Consider the following 18,199-nt stretch of genomic DNA (forward strand, 5'->3'; position numbering starts at 1 on the left):
AAGATCAATTTTGGTCTTTTTTTTTTTTTGGTCTTCCATGTCTCTCTATCATGCTCATGTTTTTCTCTGTCTTCTGTAACATATGGAATATGTTTATAATAACTGTTTAAATTTCTTTGCCTACTAATTCTGTCTTCCATATAACTTCTAAGTCTATTTCTATAGACCAATTGTTCTTTGGGTTATGAATTATATTCTTTTTTTCCTTTGCCTGTTGGGTAATTGTTAAATTGCATGTCAGATATTGTAATGTTACTTGTTAGGTTCTAGATATTTTTCTACTTATTTAAATATTGTTGAGCTTTGTTCCAGCATACAGTTAAGTACTTGGACATAGTTTTATCTTTCAAGGCATGTTTTTATGCTTTATTAGGCGGGAAAAGAAAACCATTTTTGTCTAGAGCTAATTTTGACCCACTGAGGCAATCAGTACCTTTCTTAGCACTGTATCTGATTTCTTGTCTATTGTGGAGTTTTTGTTTTTGTTTTTTACTGGTTGATGGGAATACAAACTCTTCTCAACCTTATATGAGCTCTAGTATTCTGCTTGCTTCTTCCCTACAGTTCATTCCCCAGAATGAGGCAGTTTTCTCACATGTGCTGACCAGAATTCAGCTGAATACCCAGGGGGACTTTGTGAAATTCTCTGGCTGTCTCCCGTGAAGCTCTCTCCTTTCCACAAAACTCACTCCTCCTCATGAAGCTAATTCCTCTCTAGTTCTCTACCCTCCAAATTCCAGCTGCCATGGTCTCCCTGAATTCTTAAGTCTTTATCTTCAACTCAGGGAAGCCGATGGGCTCTCTCTGAATCTTCCCTCCCTACTCTGTGGCCTCAAAACTCTCTCTATAGATTCCCTTCCAGTCTCCTGTTATTCCCATCCGTGTAAGGCTCACCACATTTGTTTTCTTTTCCCCAGGGATCACTGTCCTGTGCTGCCTGTTTTCCAGTGTCTGAAAACCATTAATTCATGTGTTTTGTTCAGTTTTTTAATTGTTTAAAGAGATAAGTCTCTGTTCCTTCCTTTAAACCAGAAGTGGTAGTTGCCTCATTAATCTTGGGTGGCTATTTGCTCCTTTCACCCTTTCCTACCTATGCTCAGCACACATATGCTCTACTTACTTTATCTGTGACTCAGATGTCTTGAAAGCTGCTTGCTTACTTACTAGATGTACATACTCATAATAGCAGAATAATTTTTTAATGGTTTCCTTACTACACAAGTACTACATATTTATTTCAGAAAAAGTAGAAAATAAGCAAAAAGAAGAAAGCAAAAATCACCATTAAGTCTTCTATATTGAGGTTAGTGTCTTGACATTGGCATTTTCTGACATACTGACTTAAGTAGCAGAAAAGAGCTTTAGAGCAAAAACCTTACTACTCAGTCCACAGTGTGGGGAGGGGCAGTGACATTTCAGAGATAGGGAATACTTTTATTAACACCATCATGTTTCTTGATGAGGTTTCTTGCGTGTATCATATTTGAATAAGTGAGAAAAGAAATAACTGAATTGTTCTACCTAATAAAGAGGAAAATGTGTAGTTCTCCAGGGGTTGTCCTAAAGCAGAGAAGAAGGAGAGAGAAAAAAAGGCTTAGAAAAAAGAAGTCTATGATGAGGGCAATAAACTGGGGTATAGGAGAGAAATTCCTTGCAGCCAAGAATTGTTTAATGAGTTCTTAGAACATATATATAATATTTAATTAGACATTGTTATTTGTATTGTGCTAAAATTCCCCAAATCTTAACAGTCTTCTTATGCCTTTGATACTTTGGGGAAGTGTATTCATTTAATGGATATTTACTGGGCATCTACTTTGTGCCAGTTACCATTCCGAGTGCTTGGGATACAACAGAGATCCCTGCTCTTTGGAGCATGCATTTGATTAAGGATCAAAGACTATAAGAGAAAAATAATAAATATGTTATTTAAATTATGTTTTATAGGGGCACCTGGTTAAGTGGTTAAGTGTCCCACTCTTGGTTTCGGTTCAGGTCATGATCTCACCGTTCTTGGGTTTAAGCCCCGCATCAGGCTCCATGCTGACAGTGCAAAGATGCCTAGGTTCTCTCTCTCTTCCTCTCTCTGCACCTCCCCTGCTTGTTTGTTCTCTCTTTCAAAATACATAAATAAACATTTAAAAATAAATAAATAAATAATGATTTATAAAATAATAAGTGCCATAGAAAAAAAGGAAGAGTAGAGCAAAAGCATGGGAGGAGGTGGGGGTGAAGATAGTAGCTTATAATTTTATACAGAATGGTCAGGATGAGCAAAGACTTGAGGAGATGGGGGAGTTAACCATATGGATATTTGGGGGAAGAGTGATCCCATAAGAGGGAGCAGCTGAGGCAAAGGCCCTGAGGCAGAAGCTGCTTTTCATGTTAAAGATCAGCAAAGAGGTCCGCTTACTGTTTCATTTCTCATAATCAGAAAAAGAAAATAGATATGTGCATTCACCCCAAGTGTGCTTTGGTAAATCCACACACTTTAGGGGGGAAATGGTATTTGTGTTATTGATTCTATGTTAGTAGTTAATCTCATAATATTTTCGCTCTAAGCCCCAGTCTGCTTATACAGTATTAGGTTCTTTGTAACTTTTTGGGCCTCCTTTTTTTGCTTCTTCCTTTCTAGGATGTCTTTCCCATTTCAGGCATTGTCAATCAACAGGCATTGACTGCTTCTAACCCTGGAGTAGACATCTGAATCAGGCTGGAGCATTGCAGGACTTCAAAACCTTGGCCTTAATAATTGATTCTGGGATGAGCAAGTTACACAATCCAGGCATTTTCAAGCCCTTCTGAAAACTGATGTGAACACTGGCAGGTTGCACTCCTTTTTAGGAACACTGGCTACAAAGATGATGTAAGCCTGGTGGATGTTTTGCTGATATGGAAGGGCTTATTGATGGAAAGCAAAACTGAGAGGGGAGAAAGAGAGAGACAGAGAGATAGAGGTAAAGAGACAGAGATAGGGAGACAGAGCCAGAGAGATACAGAGACAGAGCCAGAGAGATAGAGACAGAGATAAAGAGGCAGAGACAGAGAGGCTGCAACCAGCAATATTTGAAGCCAGCACCATCCCCTTTGATTACTCATAATGTAAGCTAATAAATCTTTTGTTTAAACCAATTTGAGTTGTTTTTCCATCACTTGCAATCCCAAAGATCTTATTAAATGAGAATAATGTAATGCCCTCTTAAAGAGTTTTCCCCAGAGTATTTTTAGGAGCCCCAAGAGGGATCCTTAAGTGCCTCTAGAGCTGGTCTGGGTTGTCCCTCTTTGTTGCGATATTGGCAGTGGCTCAGGGAGGCTCTGCTAGTCTCACTGTGAGTTAAGCCTGAAATCTGTTGGCAGGGGAGCCATTGTCTGTGCGAAGTGGTCTGATTGCTCTGTGAGGTTGCTGAACATGAAGAGAGAACATACTCCAATCTGTGTTTTCATTTAGAAGTTTCAAAGCAAGGCTCCTTGAGCCCCAAGCTGTGACTAAATAGAGTGGAAACCACCCTTTCAGTGGCCACATTCACCTGTCTTTGGAGAACCTAAGCCAGGTTCTACACCTGGGAACCCTCTGCCTGTCTTCTCTGGGCTCCACAGCAGGGTAGTTCGTGTGCCAGTTTCCTTCCACTGTAAGGAGACAACTCTTAGGTATCCCGACTATCCCACCTCTGGTTTTATTTGGCTCTCATTTGGTCTTCCAAATTCAGCTGACATGTCTGCATGGATGCAGTCACTGACACTGTTCTATTTATTTTGTGTTTTATCCCAGGAGGTACCTCATTCTGTTATAGTTAGTTAGGGAAGAGAGCCACTGGGGGTGGGGCTGGTGTGGTCCTTATCACTGCCATTTTCAAACCCTGACTCTGGTTCAGTGGGATCAGCCAATGGCTACGATGTGGTATGTATTTAGATTGCTGAGGCTGAATAGCATTGAATGGGTCAGCCTGCCATGTAGACTGATATTTGGTTTTGGGCCAGGTCTTTTGAGAATGACAGACTGCTTAAAATAAAAGACAAAACCAAAAAAATAAAGAAATAAAAACCCTCCAGTCTCAAATTAAGAAACTGACATATTGGTTACTTGTCAAGCTAGACCAGCATTTTCACAAAATACTCGGCATTATGGTAATTAATACTATAACAGATGTATTTAGCAACCCTTATGGGCAGATGCTATGATACGTACCTTCTTACTCTGGAATGGAGATATACAATATACTCTCTAAATTTGCAAGTGAAATCTGAAACAAGGGGTTGAGTAAAATCTGGTAAATCTTGGAACCTGCCAACAAGTTTCATGTTCTGTGAGGTCAATCAAGTTCAGGATTATGTATCTGGCTTGAAGGTCTGGGCAGTAGTTGGTGAATCAAATACGACAGCACACACATAGGGGTTTGGCTGTGAAGAGGGTAATAGATGTTAGCGTAGCTCCCCCATGCTTTTTGATAGAGAAGCAGCATTTGACACTATTAGACATTTAGTTTAGGAGCCTACAGAAATGTAGAGTTCACAAGGATATCAAGTATTGAAGCATTTTTTTCCCCTGTAAACTTGAAAGGTTGTGCTTTCAACTTGCCAGATACAGGCAAAAAGTTAGATATAATTAGTAAAACCCAAACACCTGGAATCACTCAACACACCTGGAACATCCCAGTAAAACACACGTTTCAGGATTTGTGACCATACCTCCCATTTATCCTTCCTTTTTACCTTGTAAGGTTTCCTCTCATCTCTCTCAAACACGCTCTCTGAATGTCAAAGGAGAGCCCTCCACTTTGCAGTGAGTCTTGTATTACCACCTTCTGGGTCTTCACGCTCAGTCCTGGCGCTCATGTCCCACACTGTGATGGGTTTGACCCACTTTGGGCATCAGGCAGATGACTCGGCAATAATGGATTCCAGCCTGCAGGGGAAATCTCTACCTCCTTCCTCTCGCTTCTTTCCCTGTCCTGCTGCACCCTCCAAAACATGTTGAAATGCTAAAAGAATGCAGAAGAACAAATGAGAACTTAAAATGAACAAAGACACTTGATAATACTTTGTTTTTCTTTCGTAATACCGTGTGTTGAAACACACATGTATTCTGAGTAGCTGAGCACACTGTTTGGCGCTGTGTGTGGAAAAAACATCCAGTGATGTGTCAGACACCCCAACCGGCCAAGAGAACTGCTGCTTGCTACTGATGCCATGTGGAGGAACATTTGGGCCAAGTGGCCAGTAGTCCGGGGCTGTTGCTGGCACGCCGTCCACACCAACTGGGACTGTGCGGCAGCTTGGTGTCAGAGGAGTGGTGCAGTACTTAAGTACTGCGCATTCACAACCTGGAAGTCTACTTCCTAACTTAAAAGCTTTGCAGCCCTCATTGATGAAGTACAAGTCTTTGTCTAGGTTTTCCAGTTTTCAAAAAAATCTCAGTATTTTTATTCATTCTTTTATTAAGTAATATGGATTGTGTTAAGCAGGAGCAGCACCCGGAGAAAATGGAAACACTGCAGAAATGAACAAACCAATCAGTAAACGTTTGTGCAGTTCCTCAAATGGCGGCAAAGGGGGGAGGGAGGCACGGAATGACAGGAAGCAATTCCTTGTTTTTTTCTCTGGGGACTTTTCCACATAAATTAGCATAAACTGCTGTAGGATTAAATGTTTTGGTGTGCCGCAAGCTTCCCTGATTTTAGCAAATAAAAAACATCACACTTGCCTTTATTTTATTTTCTTCCTCTTTGCACCAAAAGTTATAAACAAGATTTTCCTCTCTACCTTTTTTTTTTTTAAGATTTTATTTTTAACTGATTTCTATACCCAACCTGGGGCTGGAATTTACAACCCACAGGTCAAGAGTCACACACTCCACCCACTGAGCCATCCAGTGCCCCTTTTTTTCCCTCTCTCATTTTTAAAAAATTTTATTAAAATTTTTTTTAGTATTTATATATTTACTTTTGAGACAGAGAGAGAGAGCCTGTGCAAGCATGAGTGGGGGAGGGGCAGAGAGAAAGAGGGAGACACAGAATCTGAAGCAGGCTCCAGGCTCTGAGCCATCAGCACAGAGCCCAATGCGAGGCTCGAACTTAGAGCTGAGAGATCATGACCTGAGCCAAAGTCAGATACTTAACTACTGAGCCACCCAGGTGCCGCTTCTTCCCCTCTTTAATCAAACGTTCCTCTCTAGGTTTGTTACAATTCACAAAGTGTTTTCCCTCAAAATCAGGGCCGTCAAAATCTTCTCAAGTGGGAAGATATCTTCCCCATAGAATGTAGCTCCTTATTATTTCCTGTTTCTGTGTGAATTCTATCCAGGAGAGTCCCAGATGCTCATGAAGAACTTTTCAGAAGGTAATCTGTGGGGCAATTTTGACTTGTAATGGCACGTTACTAGCCCATATTCTGCCACTTCTCCTCAATGTCCATGGCAGATGTTACTTATCCACTGTGGCATACCTCCCCACAGATTTTGAGTGTGCTTCACAATCTTCTTCCAGTGGCGTGCTCCAGACCACTATGACCAATCAGAGCTGGTATACAAAAGGACTCTTCTTGGGGCCTCTGGGTGGCTCAGTCGGTTAAATGTCTGACTTTGGCTCAGGTCAGGATCTCACGGTTTGTGGGTTCTGGCCCCATGTTGGGCTCTGCGCTGACAGCTCAGAGCCTGGAGCCAACTTCGGATTTGCTCTCTCCCTCTCTCTCAGCTCTTCCCTGCTTGTGCGCTTTCTCTTTCTCTCAAAAATAAATAAATAAACATTAAAAAAAAAAAAAAGCACTCTTCTTTGCCAGCCCTTGGCCCCAGTGTTTCTGGTCAGCCTCAGCCCAGCTGCCTACTCTAGCTCTCCTGGGTGGAAGGAGAGAAACAGGAATCCCCTTGCTGGAAGGTGCTTCAAAAATATTTATTTCCAGAGCTCCCTGAATCAAAGAAGCACCTGGCTTTAGGGATTCTGGAAGAATAACATCTGGGAAGTCATTTCCAGCCATAGGGAATTTCAATTCCAAGAAGCTGGGAGGAGACAACCAGCAAGAGAGTCTCATAAATACTGGTCTTACAGCCTGCTATGATTTCTTGTTTAACTGAGCATCATTTATCTCCATTCTTTAAAGACTCAGATATAACCCAGGATGCCCCTACTACAAAACCTGAGTTTATGGAAGACAAGGGTAGGCTTAGAATTAGCAAAACAGACTATAGCTGTCTGTCAGAATGAAAAGAGGGAGATTGAGGCAACTAGACAGCATGGAAAACCTCATGAACTGCACTTCATCAATAAAATACTTTTGCTCATTTAAACAAGCCAGGGACTACAGTTAATTTTTGTCCTATCTATGAAGAATGTAGGGTAAATTAGGAGGGTAAATCAGATTATGTTGTATAAGAGAACAGATTGTTTTACACATTTAGAAAAACACATGCTGTTGAATAAACTTGAGAATATAAAAACTGTGTTTTATTTAAAATGTTCTCTGGGACAACTGGATGGCTCAGTCAGTTAAGTGACTGACTTGGACTCAGGTCATGATCTCGAGGTTTGTGAGTTTCAGTCTGGCTTCGGGCTCTGTGCTGACAGCTCAGAGCCCGGTCCTACTTCAGATTCTGTGTCTCCTCTCCCTGCTCCTCCTCTGCTCATACACACTTTCTCTCTCTCAAAAATAAACAAACGTTTCAAAAAAAAAAATAAAATGTTCTCTAATGTAGACTTTTCCATAACCAGGGCTAGTCTTCCCCCAAGTGTTCTGAATTTGTTTTTCCTAGGAGAGATCTAAAGGGCTCACTCTGGACTTAGCAGAAAATAGGTAACCTCCTACCCCATAGACTCTCATGTTGACTGGCCTGATTACTGACCCCCTTCCTCATACAGCTGGTACTTAGTTCCCTTCTGCTCCCCTCTTCATCTTCTACACTTATCAGAATCTTTGTCTCACCTCTTCCATGTCCTCTCTTTTGCAAACAGAACATTGACTTCCTTCAAGCTCCTGACCCTTGGCTTCGTTTCCTAGGATACCTGTAGTGGCATCAAGGAGAAACTGTGCCCTTAATTCATACAGCCTGAAATACCTCATTTTCATGTCTTTCCCTCAGTGTTTTCTCCCACAAGGGCAGCCCAGTCTTGTTTACGAGCCTGAACTCAATATGAGGTTTCAATATAGAACATTTCAAACAGATTTATCACTTAGGCATGTTTTTATTTGTTTATTCTGAAATTTCTTCTCACTTTCCTTATGGTGTATTTCTCCCCAGTCTTGGTAATTTCACTGACCAACCAACCAACAATAACAACAACAAAACAACCTTAGGGATCTTCTTTTAAAGTTGTTAGCTATTAGTGAATTTTCTTTTCTTTTTTTTAAATAAATACTGTTTTTTCCTTTTTTAATTTTTTTTAGAGAGAGAAAGAGAGAGAGTGAGTGGGGGAGAGGGGCAGAGAGAGAGGGAGAGAACCTCAAGCAGGCTCCAGGCTTAGCACTGAGTGCAACATGGAGCTCTATCCCAGGATCCAGGGATCATGACCTGAGCCAAAATCAGGAGTCAAACACTCAACTGACTGAGCCACCCAGATGCTCCTAGTGAAATCCTCATAATTTTTTTTAAATGTTTATTTATTTTTGAGAGAGAGAGAGAGAGACAGAGACAGAGTGTGAGCTGGGGAGGGGCATAGAGAGAGGGAGACACAGTATCCTGGCTTCCAGCTGTCAGTACAGAGCCCAATGCAGGACTCAAACCCACCGACCAGGTGATCATGACGTAAGCTGAAGTCGGCTACTTAACCGACTGAGCCACCCAGGTGCCCCTGAAATCTTCTTTATAAATATCTCTAATAGCACATGAGAATGATCGCCAGGTACAACTTATTTCTGCGTAAGTATGTATTTTATCTGGCAACTCTAGTAGGAGTTGAGGTGCTTTGCCTTGACACAACCGTTTCTGGAACCTGGCAAACTGACGAATGTTGACAGTACAAGGATTTTTCTTCTCTGAATATCTCAGTATTTCAAGGACTAAGTCGCAAATATAAAAGGTATACACAAATGGAGCACAAATGGATCACAAGAAGTTATTCAAGATTTCCTAATTACACAGGTTGGACCGCCTCTCTTTGACCATTAAAGTAACGTGTCTTCAGGGAAATCTTATCTGAATTTCTAGTCTAGATTATATTCCTATTTAAACTCAGCCACAGTAGTTCCCTCTTGTGGGCTTTATCACTATGATGATAATCATATGACTACTGGTGTGATTATTCATTTACCGTAAGGCTTCACAAGGGCAGGGATCTTGTTGGTTTTGTTTGGTGCTCTACTCCAGTGCTTATTACTATACCTGACAAACAATAAGTGATCAGCAAATTTAGAAGCTACTATAGAAGATCCCATTTTCTATAGAAACAATACAAAGAAACATCCAGAGGTATAAATATGACAATAAATATGCAAAACACATAAAGAAAACTTTAAAATACTTCTGAAGGGTACAAAGAAAATATAAATAAGTGCAAAGTCATACCATGTTCTTAGATAGGAAACCTCAATTACCACAAAGAGGTTGACACACACTGAATTAACTTACATGATGATTATGTTCTCCAAACTGTACCAATGGATTTTTCTTAATGTTTATTTTGAAGAAGAGAGAGACAGAGAATGAGCAGAGGAGGGGCAGAGAGAAGAGAATCTGAAGTGGGGTCCAGGCACTGAGCTGTCAGCACAGAACCTGACGTGGGGCTCGAACTCACGAGCCATGAAATCATGACCTGAGCCAAAGTCGAATGTTTTATTGACTGAGTCACCCAGGCACCCCTATGCCAATAGATCTTTTTTTAAACTTGAAACTTCTAATGTTTGAATGAAAGCAATACAAAAAAAGAAGGGCCAGGAAAATTTTAAAACAGCAATAAGGAGGGATTATACCTCCCAGGTAATGTATCATGAAAACGTTAATAATTAAATTCTGGTGCTGGCACAGGAACAGGTAGACAGAACAATGGGATAGAGGAAAAAGCTGAAGTTGCATCACAAATTAATGATAAACAATGAATTTTTCATTAAATGATGTTGGAGCATCTGAGTAACCATCTGGAAAAAAATAAAGTTGAAACTGTACCTCATGTCATGTACATCAGTATACACTACAAAATGGATATAGGAAATTTAAGTGTAGAACTGGAACCATAAATGTAATAGAAAAAAATAGCAACATTTATTTGTGATCTTGTGATCTTTGTAACTATGTTAGGATCTATAAGCCATAAAAGAAAGATTGATAAGTAATCAGACCATATTCAAAAATTAAAAAAAAAAAGATTTCTGCATGGCAGAAAGAAAAAAAAAACAAGTAAAAATAATCCCTTCTGCAAAGTAAAATATAACAAAATAGGGGGAAAACCCACACAATTATAATCACGGAATAAAAAGCTGATCTCCTTATATAAAGTTCACCACTGCAGTTCAACCATTTCACTTTTTTAACAATGGATTTTAACAATGGAAGATCATACCAAGAGTTCCTAGAAATTATCAATAAAAAGCCCTAGACTAACAATCCAATAGAAGATTGACACGAAGTTTTTGGTGAGGCTGTGAGGAAACAGGCAGACTCACTCCTATTGGTTGGAGTGTAGACTGACAACCATTTATGGAAAACAACTCAGCAAAAGTTGCCAAAATTATACATGCATCAATTATATAAAATACATGAAAAATATAAAGTTATGGACTTTGACATGGTGACCCAATGTTCATTTAAAAGAGACTATACCCATATTAGGGTATACCCATGTTAGAGTATATGTATATAGTGGGACACTACCCAACTTAAAAAAGAATGACGTCACTCTTATGTTCTGAAGGAAGACCTCCAAGATCCTTATGTGAAAAAAACGCAAGGCATGAAACCAGGTGCATAGTATAAAAAATATTTTATGTATGTATGTATATGTGTGTACATGTGTGTACACATACACATGTGTACATATACATGCATAATGAATATGCATTAAAAAACTCACAAAGGATACCTAAGAAAATTCTTACGAGTGTTTCTGGTTAGGATGGCTTGAGAATGGCAGGAGGGAACTAGGTGATTACAGGACAGGGGTGGGTAAGAGATAGATTTTCCTTGCGTGACTTCTTATTGTTCATTTGATTTCTGGAAGATGTTAGGGTAATACACATTTAATAAATTAAGTATATAAATTGAATTTGAGAGAAAAAAATAACATCACCTAGAAAAAAGGAAACTGTTCATTCTATGAAGTCAAGTACCATGGATGGAATAAAAGTACACCTGAGGGGCATTTGACTGGCTCAGATGGTACACCATGAGACTCTTGATCTCAGGGTTGTGCGTTCAAGCCCTGCACTGGGTGTGAAGTTTACTTCAAAAAAAGTTTCAGAAAATTAAAGAAAAAAAAGTGCACCAGAGGAATACCAAGGCCAATGTCACAATGTTTTCTGTTCTTTTTATTTTAAGCTGCCTTAAATCAGTTCTGGAAATAGAAGACAAACAAATAAATGTGTATGTTTATGCTAACAAACTGCTGGTTAATCTCAATTTATCTAGACATGCAAATAATTCCTTTCAATTAGGAAGTGTTTGGGGCACCTGGGGGGCTCAGTCCATTAAGTGTCCGAGTTCGGCTCAGGTCATGATCTCATGAGTCCCATGCGGGGCTCTCTGCTGACAGCTCAGAGCCTGGAATCTGCTTCGGATTCTGTGTCTCCCTGTCTGTCTGCCACTAACCTGCGCACGCTCTATCTCAAAAAATGAATGAACATTAAAAAAATTTTTAAAAATTAGTGTTTTTCACCTCAGAATTATGTGAAGACTCGCTGAAGGCTGAATTAGTGCCCTCTCTTAGGAGATGTTCACTGGGGTTTCACGCTGCTGAAGGGTGGAGGGAAGGCATCCTGGCCCTTCGTCCATCAAGGAAAGAATCTCAAAACTAAATAGAGTAAAATTCATTAACTTCTCACTAGAAACAAATCTACTTCAAGGGGAAACATAACATACTCTTCTTCTTCTGGACTGTGCCCATTGTGGCCTCTGTCTCTATGGTGTGAAAGGAACATCGCAATCAGAAATCACTTCTAATTAAGCGTAAGCTTGTCACTGCGGTCACACCATTTTATTTTAACAATTTGGAAGATCTAGAGATCATAACACAAATTTTCCTTCTTATAAAACAAGCCTCTATCTTAGGCTTACTCTTTGTGAGAGCGTACAAAACCCAAACAGAAGTTTCCTTGAGATCCTGTTTAAAATAGAGGTCCTGATGAAATCCACATGGCTTACATTCAACCAAAGTGACGTTGATTGACAGGGCAAAAAACTTTAATAACTGGCAAGAAATAGGACTTCATTGTGGGTTGAGGAAGTTTACCCCCAAATTACGAGACTGAGATGAAAATCTTAAATTCCTTCAATTTTTACCGGAGTCATTCCTAACTCCTGTCTTCCTTTGACATCAATGGCTAAATTATTTTGCCCCTCCTCACCTTGCCGGGAAAGCCTGCCCAAAACCATCTTCATGGTCATCACCTCTTGGATGAACTACTGTGAAGTCATGAATGGAGGTACAGAGACAGGGAGGAGGAGGGGGAGGGGGAGGGGGAGAAGAAAGTGGCCCCAAATGTGCAGAAAAGACTCTAAAGTTTTGCTAAGTCACTTCAGGCCTTGGGTTTAAAGAATTTCAGGAAGCCATCCCAGTATCTTTTTCTTTTTTCTTTGATAGTGATGTTAACATTTTCTAGGAGATGATTTAACCTAATATTGTTACCTTAATATATGTTCAGTTTCTTTTTTTAAGCAATAAAACTGTTCTCAGGAGATCTGTCCATTTGACTCTTCAGAAGGGTTACCATTATCAATGAATTTGCATTCTCCTTCATTCCCTACATTTGAAATGACTATGTCTGAGGGAGAGATTCATAGTGCTTTCATTTTCTGAAATAATTACATGTGCGTGTATAAATATTCATAGTATTTACTTGTTCCTTAATATCTGTTTCCCTTTGCTAGAACAAAAGCTTCATAAAAATAGGAGCTTTGTCTAGCAGTGAGAGCTAAAATTAGTGGCCAAAACTCTAAGTAGAAACAGTATATTTGTGTAGCCTCCGAGGGTCTCTCCAAATTTACTAAGGTAGTGGTTTTTAAATATGACCACAAATTCAAGATGAAACTTATTTCCTCTGCCCCTGAGTGTGCACAGGATTTAGCAACCCACTTTTAAGTGTAGACTGGAAAGGCAAAATCCTAACTATATAGTGGAGAAACCTGTCAGACACTACCTTAGTCAAGCAATTAAGGTGAATATGACAAATCATGGTGACATCGTGTGTCACCTGATATATAGGTAGGGCACATCCTCTCAGTGGTATTCTTCCCCAAAATTTATAACTTCAGTCCAATCGGGAGAAAACATCAGACAAACGTAAATTCAGAGACATCCTTCACAATATCTGAGCACTATTTTTCAACCATCTGAACATTACAAAACACTACAAACGACCAAAAAACCTGTTAACAGATCGGAGGAGGTGAGATACTACATGTACCGTGGCATCCTGGATTGGATCCTGGATCAGTAAAAGGACATTAGTGGAAACACCGGTGAAATCTGAATAAACTATGTTACTTTAATGAAAAAATAAAAGGAGCATTGTCTGTCCTGTTGCCCTCCTTATCCTCCACACCTAACACAAGTCTTGGCACATAGTAGGCACTATATGAATATACTGAAAGATAAATTTGGGGAGTGCCTGGGCGGTTCACTCGGTTAAGTGTCCAACTCTTGATTTCGGCTCAGGTCATGGTCTCACGGTTCGTGAGATTGAGTCCTGTGTAGGACTCTGTGATGGCAGTGCGGAGTCTGCTTGGTATTCTCTCCCTCTGCCCCTCTCTGGATCTTGTGCACTCTCTCTCTCAAAATAAACATTAGAAAAGAAAAAGAAATTTGGGTTCAAATCCTAATTCTATCAGTTAGAGTTTTCTGACCTTGGGTAAATTAATCTAAGCCTCAGCTTCTTCACCCATAATAATAGCATCTTTCTCATAGTGATTCTGTTGCCGTTGATTAATGCTTAGCAAAATGCCTGGCACATGGTAACAACTTGTAAAGTGTTAGCTGTTTGTGGCTGCTAGCTAGCTCTGTGCCACTTGTGGCTTCTTTCAGAAAAATTTGTGACAGGACAATAATTTTAAACGTGACATGTTGTATACTTGGTTTACTTGGTGAAGAATCTTGTTTTAAAATTATACCTAGGGGCACCTGGGCAGCTCAGTGGGTTAAGCATCCGACTTGGCTCAGGTCATGATCATGTGGTTCATGAGTTTGAGCCCAGCTTCAGGCTCTGTGCTGATGGCTCAGAGTCTGGAGCATGCTTCAGATTCTGTGTCTCCCTCTCTCTCTGCCCCTTCCCTGCTCGCACTCTGCCTCTCTCTCTCTCTCAAAAATATATAAACATTAAAAAACCTTTTTTAATTATACCTAAATTCTCAGTGCCTGTTTTACTATCAGTGTTTCCAGCCATTGCTTTTCTCTTCATCAATTCAAATTGTTGATACCTGAGCTCTGACAGTTTAGCTGATGTCTAGGTTTTTATAAAGTTAATGAATGTGTTGTTTATAAACACCAGTGGGTTAATTGTCCTAGAGATTATAGCTAGTCCAGACTGTTAATAGCTGCTTGTAAACTGAGGATAACAAGTTATACCAGTTGAGTACTTAAAGCATGCCTTCTAATTTACCATTCTGAACTGTTAACTATCCAGACACTAAAAAATATATCAGGGTAGGAAAACTTAGGGGAACTGATTTCTACATTGGCTAACTGTTTCAAAAGCTCAGGATTAATTTTTTTTAATAGAGCCAAACAAGCCAGAAATAACATGGAAAAATACATATGACAAATATAATCAAGGAATAGGAAACAGATATTTACAAAATAAGAGAAGACCACACCCACTTCTTTGATATATTTAGGAATTTGAAAAGCTTGATAAAAACAAGTATTCTGGTTTTAGAACACTCGATGAGTATAGAAGTAGAATATTTGAATAGACCATCAGCTATGAAAAATAATTCTAATAGAGAGCTACCTCAAAAAAATAGCAGGCACAATACGTTTTTTTACCTGATAGTGCATTATTATTTTAAACTATTGAAGAAAATAATATTCATAATGTTTAACTGTTATAATGAAATTAAAAGATAGAGTTATCTTTTTAATTTTATGATGCTAACAAAATTTTGATAACAAAATCTAGCAAATATACCTTCAATAAGTAAATTATATGAGTTTATCTTTCAGTTACCTAAAAAGAGTGACAAATGTTAGAATTTATAAATTAAAGAATCAGTCACCCCAAGCCATTGTGTTTCCCCAGGAATGAACAGACGGTTTGTATTAAAAAAATCAATACATTCATCAATAGGTCTGATAAGAACATCCATGAAATAATTTCAATAGATTTTTTGAGAAAGCATTTGATACCACTTAATAGCTATTCCTGTTTAAATATTTTTTAAAAGTTAGAAAACTAGGTTATTTCCTTGTTGTAGCACATCTACCTTAATCCATCAGGTAACACCACCATGTTTAATCGTGAAATAGCAGACATTCCTCTCAGCATGTTCATGATCATTATTATTTAATTTTTTCCTAAATGTTTAACCAATGAAATCAGATATAAAAAAATAAATAAAATATTACAACTGGAAAGGTGATTATATCATCATTTCAGACCATATGATTATATACCTGGCAAACAAACCAAAAAATGAATGAAAAACCTTGAGAAATAATAAGAATATTAAGTAAAATTATCAAACACAAAATAAAAGCAAATAGAATTTTTATATTGCAAAAACAATTAGTAGGTATTAAAAATATGACATTGTAAATAGCAAAAAAAAAAAAAAAAAAAAAAAAAGAAGAGAAAATATACTGAAGTAACTTCCAAAGGGATTATGAGAACTATCTAAAGTTAGCAAACTTTACAGAGTAACAGGAAATCTTAATACATGGAGAGATATTTCTAGATTATGTTGGAAACATTATAAATATGTTATTTATAAATTCTAAATTATTTTATAAGTTTAATGCAATCTTAATGAAAATAATATTGATTACACTTGTTATGATTTTGAAGATCATCTGGAAGTATTAATAGGCAAGAAAAGTTAAGACTGATAAAGATGCCTTTGGGGCACCTCGGTGCCTGAGTCAGTAAAGTGTCTGATGTCAGTTCAGGTCAGATCTCACAGCTAGTGAGTTCGAGCCCCGTGTCAGGCTCTGTGCTGACAGCTCAAAGCCTGGAGTCTGCTTCAAATTCTGTGTCTCCCTCTCTCTGCCCCTCCCCCACTCATTGTCTCTCCCTCTCTCTCTCACTCTCTCAAAAATAAATAAACATTTATATATATACACATATGTAAGGCTGATAAGGATACCCCCACTCTACCAGATATTAAAATGTATTTTAAATTATGGTAATGGAAGCACAAAGAATACAATGCACATTACTGAACTAGGCCTCTGTATGAGACTGCTAATTAACAACACCATTTCCAGAGTAATTAGAAAAAATAATTCTGACAAAAAATTATTGTAAGAAACAGCAAATGTAATAGAAACAGTGGATTACGAAAGCCGGTGGTCTGTAGTACCTTTTTTTTTTAATTTTTTTTTTTCAACGTTTTTTATTTATTTTTGACACAGAGAGAGACAGAGCATTAACGGGGGAGGGGCAGAGAGAGAGGGAGACACAGAATCGGAAACAGGCTCCAGGCTCCGAGCCATCAACCCAGAGCCTGACGCGGGGCTCGAACTCACGGACCGCGAGATCGTGACCAGGCTGAAGTCGGACGCTTAACCGACTGCGCCACCCAGGCGCCCCTGTAGTACCTTTAATCAATTTTCCCAAATCCTCACGCTAATCCAGACTTTGGTGATAAACTCTGGTCATACTATACCTTAGGAGTCAGATGAGGTATATATGCAATGGGGTGACTGATCTTTAGCAGGATGGGAGTGTGTGTGTTTGTGTGTGTGTGTGTTTTAGAGACTGTTTTATTGTTGAATAAAACAAGTGAAAAGCAAAGAGAATATTAAAATAATATTAATAAAATATATGTGGGGGATGAAGGGGGATGATACATTGAACCCTTGTATGCCCCCCACCCAGATTAAAGCATAAAATATTACTATTTCCTTTGGGGTCTCCATGCACTCCCCATCTATCTCTATTCATCCCCTCTCAGAGGGTAATCACCTTTCTATATTTCAATGTATTTTTGTTTGCATAAACAACATATCACATATCTATTAATCATATCTTTCATTCAATCTCTGTCCTGAGATTTACCTATAGTGTTGTATGGAATTAAAAATTGTTGCGTTTACCTGTTGTGTAATATACTTATTTCTTCCATTATATATGTATATACATAAAAATATTTATATAGATAGATACACACATAAATTAAGTGTGCATGAACAGCACATATCTCTCCATATATAGAGCCTTATTTAATGTATTTCAATAAAATTTTATGAATCTCTCTATAAAGCTCTTATACATATTTTGCCAGATTTATTCCTAGGAAATTTATATTTTTGTTGCTGTTACATATTGAATCTTTAAAAAAAATTTTTTTATGTTTATTTATTTATTTTCGAGAGACAGAGAGAGATGGAGCATGAGCAGGGGAGGAGCAGAGAGAGAGAGAGAGACACAGAATCCAAAGCAGGCTCCAGGCTCTGAGCTGTCAGCACAGAGCCTGACATGGGGCTCGAACTCGTGAACCATGAGATCATGACCTGAGCCAAAGTTGGATGCTTAACCGACTGAGCCACACTCAGGAGCCCTCTGAATCTTTTTTTTTTTTTTTTTTTTAAATCCATCATTTGGAACAATTAGTATTTTTGTACTTACCGCTACAGATAAACTTGGATTAGTACTATTATTTTGTACTTTCTTTTCTTACACTTTTTCTGTGTTTCTTTTGTAACTTTTTCTTGCTTTCCTTTGAACTGATGGAGTATTTTCTCTTATTCCATGCCTTCTATTTGTTGGGAGATTAAATGTGATATTGGCATTCAGATTGGTTATTCCTATCATTTTAGCATGCATTTGTAACTTATCAAATTCTCCATTAACCGATATCTTTTTCAGCAGCTGAACACTGCCAGGCCCCTTAGAAAACTGGAACTCCAAT

Source organism: Panthera onca, chromosome B2, assembly GCF_046562875.1.
Source record: "Panthera onca isolate mPanOnc1 chromosome B2, mPanOnc1 haplotype 2, whole genome shotgun sequence".
NCBI classification, from domain to species: Eukaryota; Metazoa; Chordata; class Mammalia; order Carnivora; family Felidae; genus Panthera; species Panthera onca.